This window comes from Danio rerio, chromosome 20 (genome assembly GCF_049306965.1).
Source record: "Danio rerio strain Tuebingen ecotype United States chromosome 20, GRCz12tu, whole genome shotgun sequence".
Classification (NCBI taxonomy): Eukaryota; Metazoa; Chordata; class Actinopteri; order Cypriniformes; family Danionidae; genus Danio; species Danio rerio.
In genome coordinates, this window is record NC_133195.1 from 5,558,366 (window position 1) to 5,583,946 (window position 25,581).

The 25,581-nt window shown below is 39.6% G+C and overlaps 2 long non-coding RNA genes across 2 annotated transcripts; one reads left to right on the forward strand and one right to left on the reverse strand.

Annotated features, from left to right (window-relative positions):
- The first annotated feature begins 3,306 nt into the window (after positions 1-3,306).
- On the forward strand, positions 3,307-8,189 carry LOC141379526 (uncharacterized). Its single transcript, XR_012396335.1, has 3 exons — positions 3,307-4,396; positions 4,559-5,749; positions 6,024-8,189. It is a non-coding gene; the product is annotated as an uncharacterized lncRNA (long non-coding RNA).
- A 7,696-nt stretch (positions 8,190-15,885) lies between these two features.
- Positions 15,886-18,695, reverse strand: LOC141379543 (uncharacterized). Its single transcript, XR_012396377.1, has 3 exons — positions 16,688-18,695; positions 16,462-16,640; positions 15,886-16,275 (listed from the first exon to the last, which is right to left on the reverse strand). It is a non-coding gene; the product is annotated as an uncharacterized lncRNA (long non-coding RNA).
- Positions 18,696-25,581: the final 6,886 nt, after the last annotated feature.

The window sequence follows — 25,581 nt, forward strand, 5'->3', positions numbered from 1 at the left end:
TTTTTGTATTTTTTTTTAATAAACTCAAATTTGAAAGTGTACCTTTTAGGTTCTGTGTGGTCTAGCGTGCTAGAATTAATTTTGTTGGTTCCTGCACATGTTTGTAATCATAGGAAAAAAGAAAAAGGTCTCACCATAATCTATGCAAAAGTTATTGCATTCCAACTGATGAGAGGTGCTATACAAGCCACAGAGACCGATCCTTGTTTTCATATTTCACTATTCTTTTTTTTGATCAAACATAATTCACTGTGTTTGGACCACATCAGACATATAAAAGGATTACTTATGCACATCACCTCAAAAACAGAGGAGAATGGCCCTGAGGCGCACAGCATAAGGTAAGAGATGACAGCTGTCTGTGCTATCTGGGGCTGCTTATTGATCATGAATGTATTGTTTACATTTCTGCGCCACGGAAACACCACAATTCATTCAACAACTGTTTGGCATATGAATATGATTCAGTAAAAAGAATGCTAGAACTGTATGAGCACCGGCAAGAGCTTTCATTTGAGCTATAACTTGTACATGTGTCATATAAAAAAATATAAAAATGAACCAATGTAAAATATCTAGCTCGGGTATCCAAATTACTGTGTATTTAAGTGTAAATAACTTTTATACAGTAGGATAAAAACCAAAGTGATGTGCATAAAATATAGACTCTACACTTTCAAACGACACCACTTACGGGTGTCTGGTGCAATGCTTAAATCTTAAAGCGAAAGTCGATGACGTCACAGACCCGGTACCGGTTAAAGTGGTTAAACAAGAATTACATTTATTTATCAGTTTAAGATTTTCCATGCCAATTCACTTAATCAAATAAGCCAATTCAGAAATGTACAACATAAGTGAACCAATACATTTAAGAGTTAGAGATTAGTACCAGACCATATGTTGCAGCATATACCCCTTATTAATCAAGGGAATAAGCCCAAAAAGATAAATAAATGAATGAATGGTGCAGTTTAGACAACAACAAAGGTAAAATATGGGTAAAACATGAACGCGTACTGCTCACTGTGCAATAGCAGTGTTCAGCAGATCATCCACCATCATGTTTCTGTAGATAGAGGAAAGAAAATTGAATGCTCTGCTGTGTTTAGCGACACTTGGGCTCTTGATTTGTGATGAGCGAGCGCTCTAACCTTGAGCATCCTGCAGCGTGAGCTCCCAGGACTGAGGAGTCTGTCATTCTCATGAGAGACACCAAGTTATTAATGTGACAGTTGGTAAAAGGACGTGTCAGCTGAGATCAATCACACAGCCTCAGCAGGGATAAGCACACTTTTAATAGATCCAATCATCTCCAGACCATATCCTCAGCAGTAAGGCCACACTCACAGAGATTCTCATCAACAGGAATGTTATTTACTTTTTACAAGGCTACTTACCTATTGGACCCAGGTAATTTGATCCTTGTGTTGTGATCAAAACTTGTTGATGAAAAAAACAAGCACAGCAGTAATTAGTGTGGACCAAGTTTGCGAGAAACTATGTCGAGCTCAGACTGCATGATTTTAGCCTCGATTTTGACTCGCCGACAGGTTTTGAGAAAACGCCGACAAATGCCTGAAATCACAGGCAAATCGGTGCTCGTTCACGTGAGTGACAATCACACAGTCTACTATCAAAGACGCGATCTGAGAGAATCGCAGATGAGTCGCCGATGCCTTTGAGATATTTGGCGTGCTAAATATCTGGATCCAGGTATTCAGATAAAGGGCCGGAGTGGGACTTCTTTTCAGCCCTGGAGTTTCAAGCATTAGACCGGCCCACCTCAGTTCACGACTGACTATATAAAAATAAGGTCATTTCCAATTCAGTTTCTAATTACACTATCACGTCTTTTTCAAGAAAACAGCTGCTTTAGAACTTCAAATGTTCAACAACCTCACAGTTTTATATGTCTTAACAATAAAAATGAAAAAAAAAAATAAATAAAGAATTACTCAGGTGAGGATCAAACATGGATCAACGTCGTCATAACGCAACGTGCTGACCACTGGACCACAATGGCGCTGTTAAGCCTGATTTATACTTCTGCGTCAAGTGACCGGCGTAACCCACGGCGCAAGCAACGCCCGTAGCTGTGCATTTATACTTCTGCGCGCTGTCTCTGTTGGTCTGCATTAACACTTCCAAAATGCTAGTTAGCAGTGAGGTGTAAATGTTCATCTGTGTCGAGTTTCTTCGCTGCTGTTTTGCTTTTCCTGAACACTTACGGGATGTACAAGTGGCTTAAACTCGCTCATTTTGAGGCAGCAACCTGCGGACGTGCAGCAACTTTAACTATGAGGTAAACACAAAACAAAACTTTCCATCTGGAGCTCCTTCACGGGACTCCACACTTGTAAACAATCGCTACATTGGGTTCGCGTCATTCGCGCGGCTCTCGGTCCCGCCCCGACTCGTCAGCGCTACCAAGCCTACCAATTACAAAGCTTGCGCTACGCGTTGTTGCGACGTGTAGTTACATTTTTTGAGAGGTGCACGTCAGCGACGGCCACGGCGAAGGGCTATGCGTCAGCGCCGTAGCATACGCCGGCGTTTGACGCAGAAGTATAAATCAGCCTTTACACTCGTGTGGCCGGAATAATAACAATAAACAAGAAGAGCGGAGCTGCGGCAAAATAATGAATAAAGAGTGAGGCTATGGTCAAATAAATAAATAAATGAAAAAAAGTGCGACTGCTGAGAGTGCAAGCAGCTAGAAAAAAAAATGGAACGTAACACCGGGAACTATCCCGGTCCTCCCGATTGGCCAATCCGGGCTTTTCCAGACACATATTGTTTTTCTTCATAACGAGTTTTTTTTTTTTATTATTTGAGCAAATAAGATTTGTTGTTTTCTTTAGTTTTCCTATGTGGATTTCCGCATTTACTTGGAAATGTGAAAAGGGTCTATGAACAAATAAAGTTCTTATAACCAAAAAATAATGGATTTATAACTTATTGGGAATGTATGTACTCATAATAAAACCCTAATATAATGAGAATGCAACTTTCTGTATATGATTTTTAGTTGTCTCACATGTGCCACCAAAACGGCAATGCTTTAATATTTTGATCTCAAATATGAACATTAATGTATTCATTTTAATATGGAGAATTTGACTATATAGAACTGGGGTGTGCAAACTCGGTCCTGGAGGGCCAGTGTCCGGCAGATTTTAGCTTCAACACACCTGCAAGGATGTGTCTAGAATGCCTAGTAAGAGCTCGATTAGATAGCCCAGATGTGTCTGATTGGGGTCGGAAGTAAACTTTGCAGGACACGGAGTCTGGCTGTGTCCGAAACCACCTACAACTCAGTAGGTACTGCATTTGAATTTAAACATACTACTTGGGCATTAGAAAAGTGCGTTCTATACAGTATGTGAAAAGTATGAATGGATTTCGGACGTACTACATCCACCATTTTGTCATGGTCACGTGACCTACTTGCGTCAGTACTCCCATTCATGTATTCGCTCGCAGGGCATCATGGGATAGCTCAGCATGCATGGGATGCGCACTCCAGAATCTCGCCGGAAGTAGTAAGTCATTCGGGTACTTCTCGCATACTGATTTTCGAATTCTAAGAATTCGGACATACTACTCGGCTCGCATACGGATTTTAGCGTACTATATTGTATGGAAGTATGCGGTTTCAGACACAGCCTGGACCTCCCTGATATAGGGAGTGCGGGTGTATTGTTGAAATAAAAATGACATTAAATAAAATGTTTAAACAAAGATTTAATGACAAAAATATAGACAAGAGTAAATAACAATTACAAAAATCGAGAAGATTAAATAATGAATGATGATTTTCATGTGTGGATACCTATTTCTTTACTGCTTGTTTCCTACGACATACAAACATGTGTTTTGTTCATAGCAATCAATGTAAGAAGATTTTATTTGAATGTCTTATAAGCACACCGTAGTTAAATTGAAAATAGGACTACTTGGTGTCATGGAAGCATGCACAGTCTCTCAAGTTTACTTACTGGCCAACTTTAAACCTCTACTGCTGAAGTGTCGAGTTTATAAACCCCTCACATCTTACTGACCTTGTTTAACACTTCTTTAGTGCATGTGCATTTTCCTGGGGTTTGCCTTTAGTCGAAAGGTTTGAAAGCACATTTTGTAGAGGCCACACAGTTCCTGTATGTCAGATCTGATTAATTTCTCATTGATTCACAGGTAAATGCTCCAAGGCTTTATATTACATATAGATAAATGAAGAATGAAGCGTTAGTACAAAAAAATGGGTCATACCTGATGCCTTGGGAACACTTTACCCAGTCCTTTTTCTCAGAGTGTGCCAGCAAGCACCTGCTGTACCCAGTATGCTGTTTTTTTAAAAAATGAAGAAAATGTAAAATCTGTGGAAAAAATAGATGTAAAAACTGGCTTCAGTATTGCCTCATATATCACTGTGATAAAGTTATATAGCTGATATGCTTTCTCAGTTTACTGTAGGTTTAGGTAATAGTGCTCTCGTTTAGCAAGTATCACTACTCTTTTTCAGGATTAGTTAACGGCAAATCTTTTCAAGGGTTAGGTAACGCCAAATCTTTTTAAGGGTAACCCCAAATCAGAAAAAAGTTTAGACAGGATGACAACGCATGATTTCGAAATTTACTTTGACTTGTATTTCATTGCAAACAATACAACAAACCTTATTTTATGCATTTAGCATGATTTTTATTGTTTTTCTTTTCAAAATAAACATCTGTTCCAATTTTGGTTCTTGCAGCACATTTAAAAAAATGGAACAGTAAAGCATTTATTCCATTTCTGTAATGTTGCCATTTCTTGCAATTCTAGAGTCCGTGGTCCAGCCCGATTGTCCTAGTCTCAAAGCTGGACGATACCCTCTGGTTCTGCAATGATTACCGACGCCTCAATGAAGTCTCAGATTTCAACGGCTATCTCAATCCACTAGTGGACGAGCTCCTGGAGTGCCTGGAAAGGGCCCAGTATATCACCACACTAGTTCTTACCAAAGGTTACTGGCAAGTCCCATTCAGTAGAGAGTGATGTGGTAATCCACTCAGAGACATGGGGGAAACACCTGGAAGGTGCTGTCCAAACTCTGCTGGGCTTTACTGACCGACAACCCCTGCAAATGTCATCTAGCTATGTCGGAAGTAAAGTACCTGGGTTACCGGGTTGAAAGAGGCGTCGTCCAACTTCAAGAAAAAACAGCCATTTAAAAAGCACCTAGGTCAATGATAAAGACCCATGTACAAGCTTTCTTGGGGTTGGCAGGTTATTACCATTGCTTCATTCCCAGCTTTTCCTCTATAGCTGCCTCTTCTGACAGACCTGACCAGGAAGGGGCAACCGGAGAAGGTACAATAGACGAATGAGGCAGAAGAGTCATTCAATAAGATCAAGGGAAACACCCTGAAACTAATTGAAATACTGTCATGTACTTATCAGAAGAACCACAAAAGTAAAAATGGCTCTTCTTAGCCCACTCCCTCTTACCAATTTGCAGTGGCTGAATACATCAGGTAATGTTTGCTGCCTGATACTGTAATGTTTAAATACAGTTGATGTCAGAATTATTAGCCCCCTTTTGAATTTATTATTATTTTTTTTTTAAATATATTTCCCAAACAATGTTTAACAGAGCAAGGAAATGTTCATAGTATGTCTGATAGTATTTTTTCTTCTGGAGAAAGTCTTATTTGTTTTTTTTTTCAGCTAGAATTAAAGCTAAACAATTTTAAGGTCAAAATTATTAGTGCCTTTCAGCGTAATTTTTTTCTAGAGTCTATAGAACAAACATTGTTATACAATAACTTGCCTAATTACCCTAACCTGCTTAGTCAACCTAATTAACCCAGTTAAGCCTTTAAATGTCACCTTAAGCTGTATAGAAATGTCTTGAAAAACATCTAGTCAAATATTATTTACTGTCATCATGGCAAAGATAAAACAAATCGGGTCTTAAGGGGCTGTCAGTGAAGATGTCAAACCAACGATCAAAGACCACAGATTTTAGCCTAGGGTTTCAGGAATCCTTTATCTTGAATCGAACTGCGAAACTTGGTGCATGAACTTGCGCTTCCCGTCCGAAGCATTCATGTGTGAATGGAAGTCCATGTGGAGAAAAGTCCAGTGTGACCAGAGCTTATGTAGGATCTGAAGGAGCACTTGGTAATTACAGACAGGTGTGTTTGATCAGGGTTTCAACTGCACTCTGCAGGAAGATAGATCTCCAGGAACAAGATTGAGCACCCCTGACTTAAGCTGCGTCTAAAATGGCACACTATGCACATATGCACTATGTACTTATGCACTTACACACTTAACATCATAGTATATGTATGTAGTGTCGTCCCAAATAGAGAACAAATGTTTTTTTACTAAGCGGAAATTAAAACCGTTTCCCTGATGACGTTTGACGGTTGCCAAACCAGTAAAATAAATGACCAAACTATCGAATAATACCTGCTATGAGTATAACCGCATCCACCATCAAGAGGCACTATAATCGCTCTCGTAGAAGAATTTTGCTTTCACTATACAAAATAAATAAAGTTATCCAACATGTGCGCTCGATAGCTCCTCCCAGGGCCGGAGTCGGACTCCTTTTCAGCCCTGGAGTTTCAAGCCTCAGACCGGACCACCTCAATTCACGACTGACTATATTAAAATAAGGTCATTTCCGATTCAGTGTCTAATTACACTATCACGTCTTTTTTGAGAAAACAGCTGCTTTAGAACTTCAAATGTTCAACAACCCTAACAGTATTATATGTCAACAATAAAAATAAAAAAAATAACATACTCTGACGAGGATCAAACCCGGGTCAGCAGCATCGTAATCTAACGTGCTAACCACTTGACCACAACAATTGTATATTGAGAGGTGACTCATCTGAGTTATATCATCATTAACCTGCAGGCTGGTTATATATAGCTGCGGTAAAATAATGAATAAGAAGACTGTGATCAAGTAAATAAATAAATTAATTTAAAATGAATTAAGAGCAACAGATTCTGGAGCTAGGGACACTGGCCCTCGCAGCCAAAAAACGGACCGGCCCACTGGGAATTCTCCCAGTCCTCCCGATTAGCCAATCCGGGCCTGGCTCCGCCCCTCCAGCTACGTAAGCAAACCTGCGGTCGTTGAGTGCATGAAGTGTCAATCATTCCACACTTCGTTTTAGCACCTGATTGAGTGCATCATCCAGGTAATTGAGGTGCACTTATTATTTTTAGAGTTTACTAGAGTAGTGTTTTTGAACGCACTACTGACACTATTTATACTACAAAATGGCGCAGAATAGTGCATAAGTACGCGATTTGGGACACAGCTTTAGATTCCTGTAGCAAAATTAGTAATAAACTTCACTTAATGCTCCTTACCTCTTTTTGAAAACCTCTCAAAGTGGTCATGCAACTTTTGGCAATAGTTACAGCCTCCACGTGCCAGATTTGAAACAGTCTTTCCTACCTGATAATAGTTGCACAAATCAGACAGCACATGGCCAAAGTCATCGCCATATTTTGACATCGCATCTTGTGTTTGAATGATATTTTCAAGCTCTGTGCTCAATGTCAAAATCGTACTGACATAGTTCTTCCTGCCAGGATGCAGCTCTCCTACAGGATGTTTGAACTGGAACAACCAGGTAAGACTGTTTTGATCTCTGCATAGGAAAAACTTCTTCCCAAGCAGTTAGTGTCCAAACTGTCGGGTGTAGAAGACAGCAGCTAGTAACTCTCATCTCATTACACAGCATGTCCTCTGAACTGGAGAGAGGTGGGTGCTTGTATAAGTAATAACTCTCTCCTCTCCCCACTGAAGTTGTGACAACTGCACCGATAGTGGGAATTGATGCATCAGTGTCCACAATGTATTCTCACTCCACTAAAAAATAGCCAAGCACAGGTGCAGAATGTAACTTTTCTTTTAGTAAAGTTCAATTTTAAACTAGTTTCGAGAGGAGCACGTGCTCATGATTGACCCAGCTGGCCCTCATTGGCTAATCATGATCCTCCAATCAAAAGATCCCAAGTCACTATGGCTGTTTCTTAATATGCGCTCGTCTTGCGTCCTTGTGTTCTTGTGTAACGTCATCAGCAGCTGACAAAGTTAATTTCCAATGCTCAAGACCGCAAGTACGGAGGACGTGTGAAACTTTCCGAATGTGATTTTGATATTGAGGACGCACCGATGCAGACTTGAGCACCGAACTCGCTCTTGAAGTCCCAGAAGTCATTGCCATTGGAGATAGGAAGCGCAGCATTTTATTTAGATTTATTATTAAAGTTCAGAGATATCATTTATTTACCTCAGAAGTTTCCCTAAATGAAAAGGTGAAAGTAAACATTACCATGAACATCTTAATAAAGGAATAAACACATTAAGGGTGTTTGTTTGCTGAAATTTGTATTAAAATCTGTTTTAATTATATTGTGCTGAGTATATTTATAATGCTTTCATGCAAAGTATATATTTTGAAAAGGGAAAAAAACAATAAATCGTTGTATGAATGCTGTAATGTTTAAATAATTCAATAATTAAAAAGTCAGATTAAATTCAGAGCTGAAAACAAATATAAACAAATTTTAATGACAGAATTCTTTTCAGAAGTGCTAGAAAAGGCTTACATGCATTTGACTTTCCACCATTCTGCTAGTTTCATCATTGGCCTAATCGATGGACTTTTACAGAGGTATACAGCTAATCAAGTAGATGTTGATGGACTTAGACATTTGTAATTTATAATACATATATAATATGCTCATTTATTAATTGCGGAAAGTATTTAAAGAGCCTAAATAAGGTGAAAATCATCAAAAATGCTGGAAACATTAAAAAAAAAACTGAGGAGGAAAGGGTTAAAAAGGCTGTAGTCCTTCGTAGTAATATGTTTAGGAAGTAATGTTAGACCCCCTCAGGTAGTTATACAAGCAGTCCACTCTGTAGCCTCTATTTGAGCATTACTTTGGTCTGTCACCCTCTGAGGAATAAGGATCACCAGGATTTGGGTTCAAAAATATGTAAGTGTGGACACTCTTTGTTTGATTGCCTTGTGCCAGTCTCTATGAAGTGGGTAGCTGCTGCAAATTGCCCAATGATGTTGTGTGACCTCTCTGTATTTTCTAGAGTAAATTGTGGATTTGAACAAGGCACCCACCAAATAATTTTATGTTTAATAAATGTCTAATAGACATCTTAGAATAGTCCAAAACTTTTTGTTATCATAGATTTGTTATCAAATACAGATTAGACAGGCTTTACACTTGTAGTCATTCTTTTGATGACTAGTCTAGTTTTGGGCTATTCTTAGGGTGCTTTCACACCAGTGAATCGATTCAGTTGTTCCGAAACAGAGATTACAATTGTTACATTGTTGCTCTTTGCTCTTGGAGCGGTTCGCTTTCACACTGCAAAGTTTCTAAACGGACCAAAAGAGCTAAAACAAGTCATGTGCGAGTAAACTCTCCTTACATTGGTCAGTGTCAGGGTTTATTTTGCAGCGTCCCGCTAAGCTGTCAGGAGAGGTGGTGGTTTGGTGGTGATTGACAGGGTGCGCACGCGCGATGTGTCTGAGGAGAGATGCGGTGGGGAGGGGTGAGAAGGGTGCGCGATGATGCCTATTTGAGTACTGGGAGGGAGACGCAAGATTACCGGGAGATCATCACTCGTTTGCAGGCATCCGGAGACTCGCGAAACTTCCGGCCCTACTCATAATTCTCTCTTCATATAGCCGTAAGCTTATTACATATGCATAAAACACTGTGATATAACCGCGCTCGGATCGGATCGCTTTCTCACTGCAATCAAAACGCTCCAGGGTTTGTTTCAATCGAGCCGAGACCACCTCATTCAAGCGATCTCGGAGCGATTACTTTGGCGCGGAACAGAGCGCGATTGCCCTGTTCACATATGCCAATCGAACCGCGCTAACTGGGCAAACGAGACACGTTCCGAAACAAAAGTGTAGGTGTGAAAGCACCCTTAGATGGCTATTAGATTTTCATGGACAGCCCAAATTTTGCCTCGTTTTAGCCAAGCCATCTATGTTTAGACATCTATTAGACTTCTTTAAAAGACAAAAATACTTGCTGGGCACCCGTTCTCTGTCGATTGGCTGGGATTTCTCCCATATGTCACACCTGGGTGAAGTGAACAGTAGTTTGTGGGCTAGGGAACAACTAGTGACATGAGTCGACATTGGAGCCATCATGATTTGCAGTTGCTCATTATTCTGATTTTGGTCTACAGCTTTATCTTAACCCAGTTTGGGGGTTTGGTCGGAATCTGTGGCTGCTGCCTCTTACACATTTTGTCTTGGGACAAATTTATCTTGATTTTATTTACTTTTTCTCTGTTGTCTTATTGTTATCTTTTTTTCTTTGTCTTCTTTACTTCTCTCACATTTCTTTTAGTTTTATTCTCCTTGTTGTCTCCATCCCTCTGTTTCTTTTTATTTCCTATTATATTGCTTATTGTAGATTTGTTCAATGGATTTTTACAAATGTGCTTGTGGAGCAATCAAGCCTTTTATATCTGACAATCAGTTGAGTCAGCGTGATTCTCATCAGCACAATGACACCCGCCTGTTTGCGCCTCATCCTGGAAGAGTGCTGACAACTTAGCTCACTGTTTATTCACTTCTGCCGTATATGCTGTTTCGCTTGTGCCTAACACTTCCCTTTTTAGCATGCAGCCAAAATCTCTGGATGAAATCTTTGCTTCTGACCAGGGCCGGAGTGGGACTGAATGAAAAAAATAAATAAATAATTACTCGGGTAAGGTTAGAACACAGGTTGGCGGCATCATAACACAACGTGCTGACCACTGGACCACAACGGTACTGTTGCGCAGGTAATTTCAGGGGATTTATTATTGTAGTGTATCATGTGATATTCTTTGAGCAGGTGTAATATTCATTAATAATAATTATTCGAATTCTTATATTCACTAAAGTGCCGCTGTTTGGGGTTGAATGATAGTTACATTATCATTAACCTGCAGGCTGCATTTTGTTCACGTGGGTGCGGGAAAATAAATAGAAAGAGCGGAGCTGCGGCAAAATAATGAATAAAAAGAGTGAGGCTATGGTCAAATAAATAAATAAATGAAAAAAGTGCGAATGCTGAGAGTGCAAGCAGCTAGGGACACCGGCACTCGTGGCCAAAAAATAGACCGGCCCACCGGGAATTCTCCTGGTCCTACCGATTAGCCAATCCGGGCCTGCTTCTGACACCAGTTGTCATACACTGTAAACCCTAATGTTGTTTTCACTTAAACAATCTTATAAAGTTGACTGAAGATTACTTGACATTTTGCATTTTGGTTCTGTCACCTAAAAATATGAGTTAATTTAAACCCCCCACCCCCCATCCAAACCCCCCTCGCCATCTGCAAGATAGATTAATCAGCAGCAGTGGGTCCCCAACGTCAACTACACATCCTGGGGTAAACAAGGTGCACAGTGACCTTTGTTTCCAGACTTTCTGGAACCGAAGGACATAAGCTTCGAGCCAATAAAAAAAATGGTATTTCAGAATGTTCTTCAGCTTCAGCCCGTCCATTACATCAAATATGTTTTATGTTATGTTCAAACTTTTACAGTAAGTTAACTTTATTTCTTCATCTTGTCCCAACACAACTAAATTGTGTGTCTGTAAAGTTTCAACTCAAAATACCCATCAGAGTATTTGTTATATAATGTAGACTCTGCCCATGTTGGTGTCTGAAAACAATGTAGCTGTTTTTGTAGTCTGTGGTTTTAAAGCCAAATGAGCTGCTTCTCCCCGCCCACTGATCCCACATGCTTATCTGCTTCTCATTTATTACTTCAGATAAACAGCCGTCAGTGATGGAGATAGATACGATGAAGCTGAAATAAGGTCACTAGTAGTGATGAGTCGTTCTTGAACGATTCGTTCATTTTGAACGAATCTTCAATATGACTCAGGAACTACGAGTCCTCTCAAGGAGTGATTCGTTCATCCGCGCGTGCGCACATTTGTGCAGGTGGTATCGTTCATTTCAAGTCTTTTTGTCGTTCAAGATTAAGCTTATATGTGACTGTCAGTGTAACGTGAACCAACCACTGACATTTAAAGACATGAAGAGGTGAGCTGAGCTGAGCAAAAAGACAACAATACCTTTGTTACAATAACCAGCGATTGTTCTACTGAGATTGCTGGTTCTCACACAACAACCCATGGACTACACTTCCGCCTTCTCCTGGACTACATATTCATACATGCTCTCCGGTCACACGCACACATGCTCACTCATCTAGACTGATTACATTCTCACCACCTGAGCCTTGTCAGAGACTGATTGCACTCACTATTTAAGCCACTCATTCACCCATCCAGTTTGCAGAGTCTTGTTGATCTGATGATAACACTACAACGTGTTTTCCCTGTCTTGTTTCCCGTGTTTTGACCCAGCCTTGTTAATCCTTGTTCTCCTGTTTAGCTGCCTGCCTTACGACCTATAGCCTGTTTACTTACTACGATTCTGGACTGCCTGTATATACCCGTTTGCACCTGTTTTGACCATGCTTGCCTGACACTGAATAAACCTGCATAGTGGATCTTACCTCCAGTTGTGTGTGTCATCCCCCGTCGTTACAACCTTCATAGCAGGGGCGGACTGGCCATCTGGCAGTTCTGGCAAATGCCAGAAGGGCCAGACTATTTTTTAAATGTGGGCCGGTCAGTTTTTATTTTATTTTTTATATGTGTTATTTTTACGTGGAGGCAGCTTTTATCTCTTGCTAGATGTGATATTATGATGATGATAATAAAAAAAAATAATAATAAATGTTAAGCATTTGGACCAATCAGCAACGGCCGTCTGATTTCAAGATGGGCCGATAAAATCGGAGGTTACCCGGACGCAATCAAAATCTGGCAAGAATGTCATATTATTTCACCATCTGTACACTAAAATAAATAGTGAATGTCCGTGTCCGTGGGTGGGGCTATGTCGGTGTGGTAATGTGGGCTGATGTGGCTACAGTGCCAGGGCTGAATTTTTGTCCCAGTCCGCCCCTGCTTCATAGACAAATGAGCAGGTGAACACTGAATTATTATTTTCTCCTTCGTATAGCATTCTTTTTATGACTTATTTGTCATGTGATCAACCTTTTGGGCTAGTTGTAGATGTGTCTGGAAGCAATTCGTAACATTTTAATATTTTGGCAAACTGAACCAAGTGAACCAAATGACTCGAAAAATATTCGTTCATCTTGATGAACGAGACTCAAATATCTGAGTCAGTACAATGATCCAAACTTCCCATCACTAGTCACTAGTCAAAAATAACAAGTTATTTTATTTGACGTATTTGTGGTGTTAGTTAGTTCGTTTATTCAAGCCTTTCTGACACGATGAGTCACACACAAATGCCAATTGCAGCACAGACACACATATATGTGCGTTTACTGACACTATGCAGCCATGGTAATTATAGCGGTTAAGAATTACATAGCGATCTTTATTATTAACATGCACTAATACTACTAATGTTTTAAAACGTTTTAAACTTCTAAGATTAATTATTGAGGTGCAGCTGATCACAGAGAGCTGTAACATATGTTTTAATTGCAGTTTCTTTTGCAAAAAAATGTTCTGTGGACATGTGCAAACATGTTATAATGGAGACATGGCACCTGTCAATCAATTCAGGGGGCGGAGAAAACCGCCCTCCCACATCATGTTATGGTGGGACTCACTCTCCAATCACAGGGATTTGGGTCCCGTTTCAATGTCAAGAAGTAAAAAAAAGCGGCTTGTTGGGTTTATATCACTCCTATATGACAGTGGACGCACTATACACACACACACAGTTCTGTCCAAACAGCTTACAAAAGTAGATTTTCATCATAGGTGACCAGCAAAGTGAATAAATAATCTGTATAAATAATAATAATAATAAACAAAAATGTTTTGGTAGTACACCATCGAAGTCTGTTTCACAGAGATGGGTTGCGACTGGAAGGGCATCCGCTATGTAAAAGCGTGCTGGATAAGTTGGTGGTTCATTCCGCTGTGGCGATTCCGGATTAATAAAAGGACTAAGCCAAAGAGAAAATGAATGAATGAATGAATGAACGAACAATCTAAGTCTGGCTATTTGGAGTGACGGTTCCTCTGTTGATGTAAATATGAGAGGTTTCATATCAACTGTGTATCAATATCTTTAACCACAATCCCACTTAGAGTTAGTTTGCAAGAATGAAAGAATAACATGCAAAGGAATGCCCCGCCTCTACTCAATATTCAATTTCAGTTGGAAATACATTAACATACTGAAATAAAAGTCTTACCCACTTTGCGTTCACATACACTTTAATACCCACACCTATTTCATAGGTCACACAAAGAGTATTGCTTTATATAATTTATTATATTTTATCTCTTAAGTGCATATTTATGCACTTTTTATAGAACATTGAGGTTCAGATTTCCAAATCTTTGATTACACATGCACCAATATCTATGCCCACATTTGAAGAAGCCAGCCTTTGACGCCTTGTCTTTGTTTTTGCATTGGTATTCTAGTGGTGTCTTCTTCTTCTGATCTAGTTTAAACACACGTCGGGGAGTCTGCCGAGAGAAAAGGCACAGCCCTTGCAGTTCATAAATCTAAAGGGCAGATGAGGAGGGGAACTATACACAGAGTGATACAGTTGAAACACTCTCTCCCTGAGCCGGGGGTGGAGCTTTGGTCTTTCGCTTTCTTTCTGGATCAGAGCTGGCAGGTGTCTGCTCTGCTGCTGGCGTGGTAAGGTAAAATCCCATAAGAAACAAGAAAAGACTTTTGCCCTCAAGAAGAATATTGTAGTGGGTAAAAGCTAACATCTTCTGCTGTTTTTCAGCTTCAGGCTGATTTAAGAGACTAGAAATGTTCAAGAAAACTGATTATGGAATAAGATTTTATGAAATTTGACTTAGGGTATAATACAATCTACATTTTTAGGGGACAAGGTGTTGGTTTCAGTCCAAGAAATAAAATGTAAATAAAATGAAATTCTTTAGGCTTAGTCCTTTTATTCACCACAGCAAAATGAACCACCAATTTATTCATCTGAGATACAGAAGGTAGCATCCTTATTTAATTTAATTTATTTATTTTAGCATCAGATATATTGTGCGATCAAAGCCAGCACCAATGTTTCATTGCTTCATATTATTTCTTTCGTTTTCTTATAAGGGGCAAAATAAATATTCATAAAAAATCTTTGCTTTCTAACTGCTTCAATTAGACTTAATATAAAGCGTAACCGAGTGTATTTACTTGAGATAGATACTCAGGAACGATGGATATTTTGATAATTGTGTGGGCTGTTTGATTTGTCCACACACTGTCTCGGTTATATTGCGTGATGGAAGGATTGTGCAGGCACACGCCGGTTTGAGTCCAGCGGTAACCGCCGTGGTGCTTCAGTTATGAGTCTATTCAGTATGATTCCACCTGTCCCTGCTTCTGTTACTACATGTACAAGTGTCTCAATGATGAAGACTGTTTGAATTACATTCTTTATTCTATGACGAGCTTGGTTAGCCTACCTTTGACTGGCGGTTCTCGGGGTAGTACCGAAATAAGAAACTGTCCTGGGAAAATTGAGACATCTGATCACCCTTATGGGTGAGTAAAACAGGGCTATACAATATTCTGATTAGGCTACAGTCACTCTGAGCCCCAGTTTAGCACTGGCGTCACTGTTTTTGAAGAGAAGCGAACCGAAAGGAGTACTTCACATTATCGACGAGAGAAAGCATAACGCAAAGAGGTGTTTCACGTGTCATTATCACGCAAATTAATTCTTCAGCCAATCAAGGGCCCCCTCCTTCTGTGGGCCCTGGGGCTTCAGCCTTACCTAGCCATTGCATTAATCCAGCCCTAATGCTAATGGATGCCTGTGCATAGAACACGTTTCGTTATCCACAAAAAAGTAAAAGTAAAAGTAAAGGCCGACTGGAGAAGGCTCTTTCTTTATCCTCTCACTGAAGATGGTTTGTTTAACTGTTTTCTCACTAGTGAAGTGTTTAGTTTTTCCACTTACAAAGTCCGCCATGTAAATAGCAAGACTCTTAAAGGGAATTGGAGATGAGACACTGATAGTAACTCAAAGTGAATAAGCTCAACCCTGTTAGACCATGCGCCACGGCGCAGAGTGTATTTTTCCGTCCTTAAAATGGCAAAAGAGGATTCGGACACACCCTTAATGCTTTTGCACCCTGCCCTTTGGACTTTGCACCTAGATCGTTAAAATAGAGCCCCTAGAGCATTGGTCCTGGAGGGCCGGTGTCCCTGCAGAGTTTAGCTCCAACTTGCCTCAACACACCTGTCTGGATGTTTCAAGTATACCAAGTAAGACCTTGATTAGCTTGTTAAGGTGTGTTTGATTAGGGTTGGAGCTAAAATCTGCAGGACACCGGCCCTTCAGGAACAAGTTTGGTGACCACTGCCCAAGAGACTAAAATGGGTGACAAATCACAAAATGACATTTTACATTTGCATATTTTTAAATGTGTGATTTCTTTTTTATTATTATTACATAATAATGTTCCTTAAAATGCTTCAGCCAATAGAAATGCAATTTATTTAGTTGTTGATTAAAACTCTGTATCTGGCATCAGTTCAACTATCGCCACAGCCATATCACCCTGCAGCCCAAGACCGGTTACTTACTGAAGCTAAGCAGCGCTGAGCCTGGTCAGTAGCTGGACGGGTGACCACATGGAAAAACTAGGCTGCTGTTGGAAGTGGTGTTAGTGAGGTAGTCTGTGTGAGTCTTAATGCCCTAGTATAGTGAAGGGAACACCATACCGTCTTTTGGATGAGACATTGAGGTCCCGACTCTCTGTGGTCATTAAAAATCCCATTGCATTTCTTGTAAAGAGGTAAGATGTAACCCGTGTCCTGGCCAAATTCCTTCCATCACCACCACTAAATCGGCTTTATCACTGTCTCTCCACTCCCTCTATACACTGGCGCCATTGTCATGTGGCTGCCGTCACATCATCCAAGTGGATGCTGCACACTGGCGGTGGTGTGGAGAGACCTCCCCTCCCACCTGATGTCTATAAAGCACCTTGGGAGTATGGCCATATATGATAAATGTATATAAATACACTTTGCATTTACACTGCTACTGAGAATGCTTGTTCATGGAGTAAACAAGGAGTTTTTAACCAGGTGGGTGAGTATTCCCTCTATGTACCCTCCACTGAGCTCAGAAGGGACCTCCAAGCTTTAAAAAAAATAGCTGAACATCTGCCCTTGTTTTCCACCACTAAAGAAAGAAGGTCAGTTTAGTCAATTCTTTGAACACCCACCCTATCAAAACAAATGCTAGGCTCGTAAGAGAGAGGAAGGGAAGGTTAGGCGAGGCTTGTAAAAGCTTACAAGGGTAAATAAATGAGAGCTGGAAAAAAACTGGCCTTTAAAGTCAGCGCAACACAAACAGAGCCTTGAAAGAGACCTGTATTTTAGCTCTCATGTTTGTCCTCTTTAGAATTGAATTTCATGCTATTGTTTTTCCTGTAAGGAAGGTTGAAATTAGATTTGCTTTAAAAAGCATGTTTCCCTTACAGTGACCAAGAACTAATTCCTCGAAGCTTATGGTATTATGGTGCAATACTGTAAATACAGTGGCAGATTCCAGCATAAGCAGCACAGATGGCTAAGGCTTTGTTTACCGCTCTCTTTTGTTTTAACAGTCTAGATTACAAGTGTCAGGCTTAAAGCTTTCATTAATGGGAGTCTAGATTAAGTGCATTAGAAATGTATTGCATTTAATTCCTTTAACCTTTAAACGTTTACATCCAAGTATGCTTAAAAAGGTATTGATATACAGTATAAAAGACGAAGAAATTAGCAGTTTTCCAAATTTTGTGATTTTGTTTTTTATTTTTCCCTTTTTATTCATGCTTTTATTTATTTTTGTCAAATAAGTTTTATTGAAGACATAGATTCCAGAAGGAAAGAATTCTGTTTACATATTTGGTCCACATACAACATAGGCAAAGCAAATAAGAAAAATTTAAAGGAAAAAATAAATAAATATGAAAATAAAATAAGAAAACACACCTGTTTGAACAACAGAGTATGATGACAAAGCATATAAATCATTACAGAAATTATGCATTATCATGAGAGGTTTTTTTCAAGGTAACATAGAAGGATTCCAAATTTTGTCAAATTGTTCAAGTTTTCTTTTCAAATAGTATCTAATTCGCACCAAGTTTAACATAGAGGCAATTTCTCCAAGCCAGTTTACATGTAGGAGATTCCTTTTTTTTCCCAAAACAGTAGCAGTAGCTTCTTGGCAGTAGTTAAGCAGGATAAGAGCATGTTATGTTGTGTATTTGACAGCAAATGCGTTTGTTCAGAGAATCCCAGAATTAAAAACATTGGATCTGGTTATAATTGCAACTTTTATTTATGCTTTTAAATTGCATTATCGGACCTTGATATATCATCCGATAACTTTTAACCTTGAAAAGTTTGAAAAGTGACTTTTAATAGCATTTTTAATAGTTTACAAGGATATACTGTTTGGGTTTGTGGCATAAAAAACATCATTGAGTACATTGTATTTTTTTAAACTACTAAAATGTCAAAAAATGTCACTTTTGTTAAACTGCAGCGTTTAACAGAGTGACAAAACCAAGGGTCCATAATGCAATACACAAGGGGTTCTCAACTTTTTCAATTCAAAGCCCACCATTTCCTCCAAAAATTTTTTGAAGGCCCAAACTGAATGTCTAGAGAAAATATTTATTTTGCCTTCTATTATTTTATTATTTTTCTCCATCATTTTATAAAAAAACTAAAACATTGTGCATGCATGTATGTATGCATGTACGTGTGTGTTTGTATATATATATATATATATATATATATATATATATATATATATATATATATATATATATATATATATATATATATATATATATATATATATATATATAAGATATAATATAATAATAAAAAAAAACGCACAAACAGGTGCAAATCTCTTGAATTTTTTACTTCAGTAATTCGAGTATTTGGGCCTTTTCTTCAGTAAAGGCACCTGACAGGACAACAGGAAATAGCAAAAACACTGCTGCTCCTTTGAATTAGACTGATCTCTATTCCTCTAATGATCTATATCCATTAAAATAAACAACCCAACCCTAACCCTAAATGTAAAATACAGTAAAAACACTCTAAATCTCTTGAAACTCACCGATCTAAAGGTGGTTTGGCTTGTAGCTGGACATTATTGGAGTTCGCTGACAGGAACAGTGAACAGCTTTTTACTATTGAAAAACCACCAAGTCTCGCTGGATGTTCCAGTACGGATGCGCATTAGTTATAAAACACACGCAAGACGTTAATTTGGACAACTATGCGGATATTTTTAAGTGTTTACACAAAGAAAGCACGCATAGTTTTTAATCAACAGACTTGTGTGACTCTGATACAGTATGAGTCGCAGACGTGAGATACGAGAGCTGGTTATTATAACTCTAAATATCGTTACCTTTACTTTTGCGTGACTGTTTTGTTATACTACGAAGAACACAGTCCCAGTTGACGCGCAGCGGTTGGAAATTTAAGCCACAGTTAGGTCTGTAATTGACAGTGAGGCTGTTTTTGCAGTCTGAATTAGCCTGTTAAATCACAGAAAAAGGAAATGCCACTACTACTGTCATTTTATTTAATAATGAACTCAAATAATTCTAGTATACTAGAAATACTAGTATAATATTTATGTTAATTTTAAGCTATCTCACAGCCCACCAGGAGAATCGCTGAGGCCCACTAGTGGGCTGTGGCCCACCGGTTGAGAATCCCTGCAATACACAACCATAAATAAACGGAAAAACACTTGTGAATCACAAAATATGGAAACTGTTAATTAACAGATTTATTTTGCAGTGTACAATGCTAAATATGTAACATTTGGGTCTATAATGCATAAGTATTTTGTATTTTATAGACTAGGGTTGACCACTGCTGCATTAATGTTTCATTTATGCTAGTGACCTTGTAAAATTTTAAAGCCTGAAGCAGTTCTTGACTTACCGAAGCACTTAGAAGATGAAGAATTGCTTACAATAAACGAAAAATGCCATGAATCGCTGGCCATTTATAATGCTACTGAGAACTGCATATGCAAAAATGATTTGCATACAGACTAGAACGTTTTCATCAATCCTACGGCAACGTTCATGCACCAGCAGATGGCAGCACTGACTGAAGTGTGACGCCCTACTCGGGTCGAATGACAGATTCCATTCACTCCCACTGTCTCTGTGAAAATTGTAAACATCCAGAAGGCATTTTGCAGGTATCTCACCGCACAGCAATTTCTTTAAGGAAGGAAGCCGAGGAGTCCTAATCTTATCAAAGCCAAAAATGGAACTGCAGGTGGCAGAATGGAGGAAAGCCAGAGTGCTAGAGACAGTGAGAAATAAACAGAATGCAGGGGGGCTGTGTAGTGTTTTACTCGGAGTCCATTTGCCTTCCTCGCTAATCTTCTCAACTCCTACACAAAAGCCAGCGTTCCTCAAAACAAGCCCTCTAAGAACACGCTACCCAATGTGATGAATGCTCACCCCTTGTAGGGAGAAATTAGTCATTTCCTAATTGACTTAAAATTGCTTCATCACTCCACGAGTGCTCATTTGGATGCAGTGAGACGGCTAATTAAAATGCTCTCAGCAAACATTGACAGGCTTTTCCTTCAATTACTTGGAGGCAGATCATACTCAAATAAACAAGTGTACCGCTGCTGCCAATGAAAGTCCATTTGGTTTATGTCTCTGCATTGAAGCTGAGCTGTGAGCTGAGAAGGGCATCTTGACCTTGGGGGTTCTTGCATGAACCTCATTTAATGTGCTTTGAGCACCCACTGAAGCTAATCTCCACCTCGTGGTCACGGACCGCCTACAGACCATTTGATGCGTATTACGCACAGAAACGGCAACTGCTGTTTCAAAAACAGCAATGTCTACTCTGAATATTTGGCAATGGTCTGGGTGTACAGTTTTTTTTTTTTTAGCTGTTTGTTGTACAACAAAACTGTTTACAAGCTGCCCAAAAAATGGGTTAGTCCCTTTATTTATCATGGGTCGCCACAGCAGAATGAACTGCAAAATTATCCAGCTTATATTTTACACAGCGGATGCCCATCCAGCTGCAACCCAGTACTGGAAAACATCCATACACACAAACATTCACACACTAAGGCCAATTTAGTTTATTACATTCACCTAGAGCGCATGTCTTTGGATTGCGGGGGAAACCGGAGCAACCCACGCCAACACAGGGAGAACATGCATAAGGCAACCTTCTTGCTGTGAGGTGACAGTGCTAACCACTGAGCCACCATGTCGCCCCTAATAGACATAATCAACCCAATCTCATTCTGAAAACGTAGCCCCGCGGACGTTTCTGGAGACTGTGATTGAAGTGGCCGGAGGTATGGATTTCGTTTTTTTCAAGCGAACGTTATGGGGCGGTGTGACGCCGCTCCTCTTCGTGCTCGCCGGCTGGGCTGACGGCTCAACTCCTCAGTGTGGAGGGCTTTCCCACCGTAACCAGTTTGTCTGGATAGTTCATTGTGTTAGTCAGTGGAGCGGAAGCCTGGAGGAGGAGGAGCCGGCCACGTTCGACGACCGGGTTTGAGTCCGGGGAAGAGCGGTTTCAGAAATCAGCTAAGGCAAAAAACAGAATCCAAAAAATAAAGCGAACGAGTTCGTAACGGGGCGAGAATGAGATGAAATCCGAAAATAAGGTCAAAATCGGACGAGGGCTTTTCTTTTTCTGGACGGCTTGTGTAAATCGTCGCTTTGGTTTGGGGAAGGAGGAGGAGGAGGGTGGCTGGGTCGGCCAATTGGGCGGCCGCCAAGTCAATCGTTCAGTCATTCATTCAGTCAGTCGGACAGACGGTCGCTCGACATCGGCTGTTTACGCGAGTACAGTGCGGGTGCGAACGGCTTTCGCGGATTCGCGAAAACAAAAACTGCACAAATACGTACTTTCCGGGACGTATTTCGCAGTCTCCAGAAACGTCCGCGGGGCTACGTTTCCAGAATTATCCTGGGTTGGACATAATATTCCATAATTTAAATTATAAAATATACAAATCAGACATAAGCCCCTTTAACACAATGATACCGGTAAATATCCAGAAAATTTACGAAATGACTTTACAGCTAAATTTAAAAGATCGTTCACGCATCCATTGTAAAATACCGGTAACTTCTGACATCATTAACCAGAGATGACCTCTAAACGGCAGGGCTAGTGTTTGTAAACATTTGACTACATCACAAACTCTGTGGATGGATCAGTATTGTGAACAACTTCGATGAAAACATATAGAGAAACACTTGTCGAGATGAACATGATATGTGTGTGTACTTACCGACTCCTTCACGGGCACACGTGACACGTCAAGCAACTGAAGGAAGCAGAGCTTGAAGGTAAACAAACAACGGCTTATTATAAGCATCTGATCGATAATTATTTACACAGTTGGCATTAAGAAGGAACATATAAATATTATCTGACTAACAAACAGCAGCTAAAAGTGTCTGGAAAAGTATTTAAAGCTTTTATTTTTTATAAACCGTGCTGATGTGAATGCGTCTGACAGTTCTGATTGGCTATAGACATTTCACGTCAGCATGTTCTAGACGTGAACGCGCTCTTTCCGGCAATCTTCCTTCTGCGTTCACACAGCACAGCATTTTGGCAAATTACCGGTAATATTGCAACTTGTCTTTCCAAAAAATTGCCAGAACTAATTTACCGGTATTTTTAAAAAGGGCCTGTTCACACATACAGACCTTTCTGGAAAATTGCCGGTCATTTTCCGGAAAGGTTTGTATGTGAGAAAGAGGCTAATGTTTGGACTATTGTTAGATCAGATCTCTACTGTCAGTGCAAATTTTGTCTTGTTTAGCCAAGAGGTTTATTTTTAGATTAGTATTCTCTTAAAACGCACAAACCCACACGGAAAGCTTGGGATTTGTCATCCAACTTAACTTATTAGTTTTAAATATTCATAAATAAGCAAAACAACCAAGGGGCAAATGTAATATAAATGTAGTGGTAATAAATCATCTTTACTAATTTCACCTTTTATTTACAACTTTGAAAAAGGAGGTAATAATTGAAGTTACATTATTATCTCAAAGCCATTATTATGTCGCTTATTTTCTTCTTAATAATATAAATATTCATTAGCCATTTGGTGAGCATGGTGGCTCAGTGGTTAGCACTCTCGCCTCACAGCAAGAAGGTCACGGGTTTGAGTTCAGGCTGGGCCAGTTGGCATTTCTGCGTGGAGTTTGCATGTTCTCCCCAAGTTCGTGTGGATTTCCATTCGGGTGCTCTGGTTTCCCTCACAGTCCAAAGACATTTGCTATAGGTGAATATAGGTGCATGAGTGTTTGTGTGAATGTGAGAGTGTATGGTTTCCTAGTACTGGAGAACATTAAAACTTATGCTGGAATAGTTGGTGGTTCATGCCGCTGTGGACATCCCTGATAAATAAGGGACTAAGCTGAAAGAAAATGAATGAATGAGTATTGACATTGATGACTGGGATATATACATTTTTGGATCAAATCTGATACAAGCTTGCGTACATTCATGAATGCAGATGCTTGTTAAATGACTTGCTATGTGCTACTCCAGGGAAGCAGACAGCACTTTTGCTGCAAATGTGATCAAGTAATGGACTTTGAAAATATGGAAAAAATATGAGCAGTGAAGCACCTGAATCCCAGTAGCTTCACTTACAGTACATTCAGCGTTGAAGAGTTGGCAAAAAAGGTTCCAGAGTGCTTAGACAAAGAAACAGAAAAAAAAAAAATGTCTGCTTGTTTGTCTGTTCTTTCTTTTGGTCACCAAAGCTATTACTGTACAATGAGGTAACTGGATTGTACTTTTAGTAGAATAATGGTTAACACTTTATAATAACTACACATTATGAACCATTTATTAAGCATTATCAAATACAATTCATTATCTGTTAAGCATTAACTCGACATTAATTGTAACGCCGGGGAGTGACACCAACAATAGAAGGTAGGATCCAAATTCAGGTTTAATCGTAGTCAGGCAAGCAATGGTCAATACAGGGGCAAACAGATGTATGAGGGCAATCCAGAGTCGAATTCAAAATAACAGGCAGATGGTCAGAGGCAGGCAGCAAACAGCATTAAATAAATAAACAAGGCAAAGGATCAAAAACACGGCAAGGCAGACAAAGGAAAATGAGTTGTAATGTCACTAACAGTAAACAAGACTCGGCAACATGTGTGTGGAAAAGAGGGGTTTAAATAGTCCAAATAATCATTGTGTGAGTGGCTTCAGCTGTGAGAGTGCAATCAGTGTGGATCTGGAACCGGKTGTGTGTGTGTGTGTGTGTGTGTGTGTGTGTGTGTGTGTGTGTGTGTGTGTGTGTGTGTGTGTGTGTGTGTGTGTGTGTGTGTGTGTGTGTGTGTGTGTGTGTGTGTGGCATGACTGGGTGTTGAAGTCCATAACATGGCAGATATGTAGTTCAATGAGTGTGAATGTTTGTGTGTGAATGTTTACCAGCGACATCTGGTGGTTGTTCGCTGGTGAACATGACATTAATAATGGTAGTAAGCAGTTTATAACTGCAAGTACAAATGCTGTATTCTTGACTTATAAGCACATTTATAATGTGCTTAACAATTGTACTTTCATACTTTAACAATTTATTTTTCATCACTAAATTAAGTATTGTGTTTTTTTAAAAAGCAGTTATATAAACATAGTTAGTTGGTTATTTTTTAAGATCATTCAGAATGAGTTAGCCCATGATTAATACACTATTCAGGTTTTTTTTTGGGGAGGACCCAAATGCAGAATAGACAGGAGAACACAAGTTTTATTTACAGGAGGTAAACAAGGCGATGCAGAAGGACAGTCCACACAATAGTGAAGGGTGATGGCAGGAGAACAGGCGGGCTGGTGAGGGGAGGAGACTCAGGACTTCAGGATGATACAGAGGGCAGTTTCTTGTGTGGGTCAGGGAAGGGTAAATTCCAAATTTCAGGGCTAGCAGTCAATAAGTAGCTAGCCGAACCTCCAGTTTGGGACAGGGGTGGCAATCAGATGGAACATCAAGTCAAGGGGATCCACAACCAGCGAAGACTCAGGAGGCAAGTGACATAAGCAACGCAACAGGACTAGATAGCTGGGGAGACAAGAAAATTAAAAAGAAGAGCAAGCAAAAACTAGAACTAAGTTAAAACACAAAACATTTAAGAGGTGAGGGATGGGGGACTATAAGGGACTAAATAAAACTACAAATTAAGCCATAGCTAGAAACAAATCAGATAGCAAAAAACAGCAACAGAAAAAAATTAATAAATAAAATAGAACTAACAAAAGATTAGGACTAGACTGGGACTGAAGATCACAAAAAAAGCTAAATGAAAAATTGAAATAAACAGAAATAAAATTGAAAATGACAGCAACCTTGCTGAACGGCAAATAAACAAAATCAAAAGGATAAATGAATAAAGATCAAACAGACTAGTACT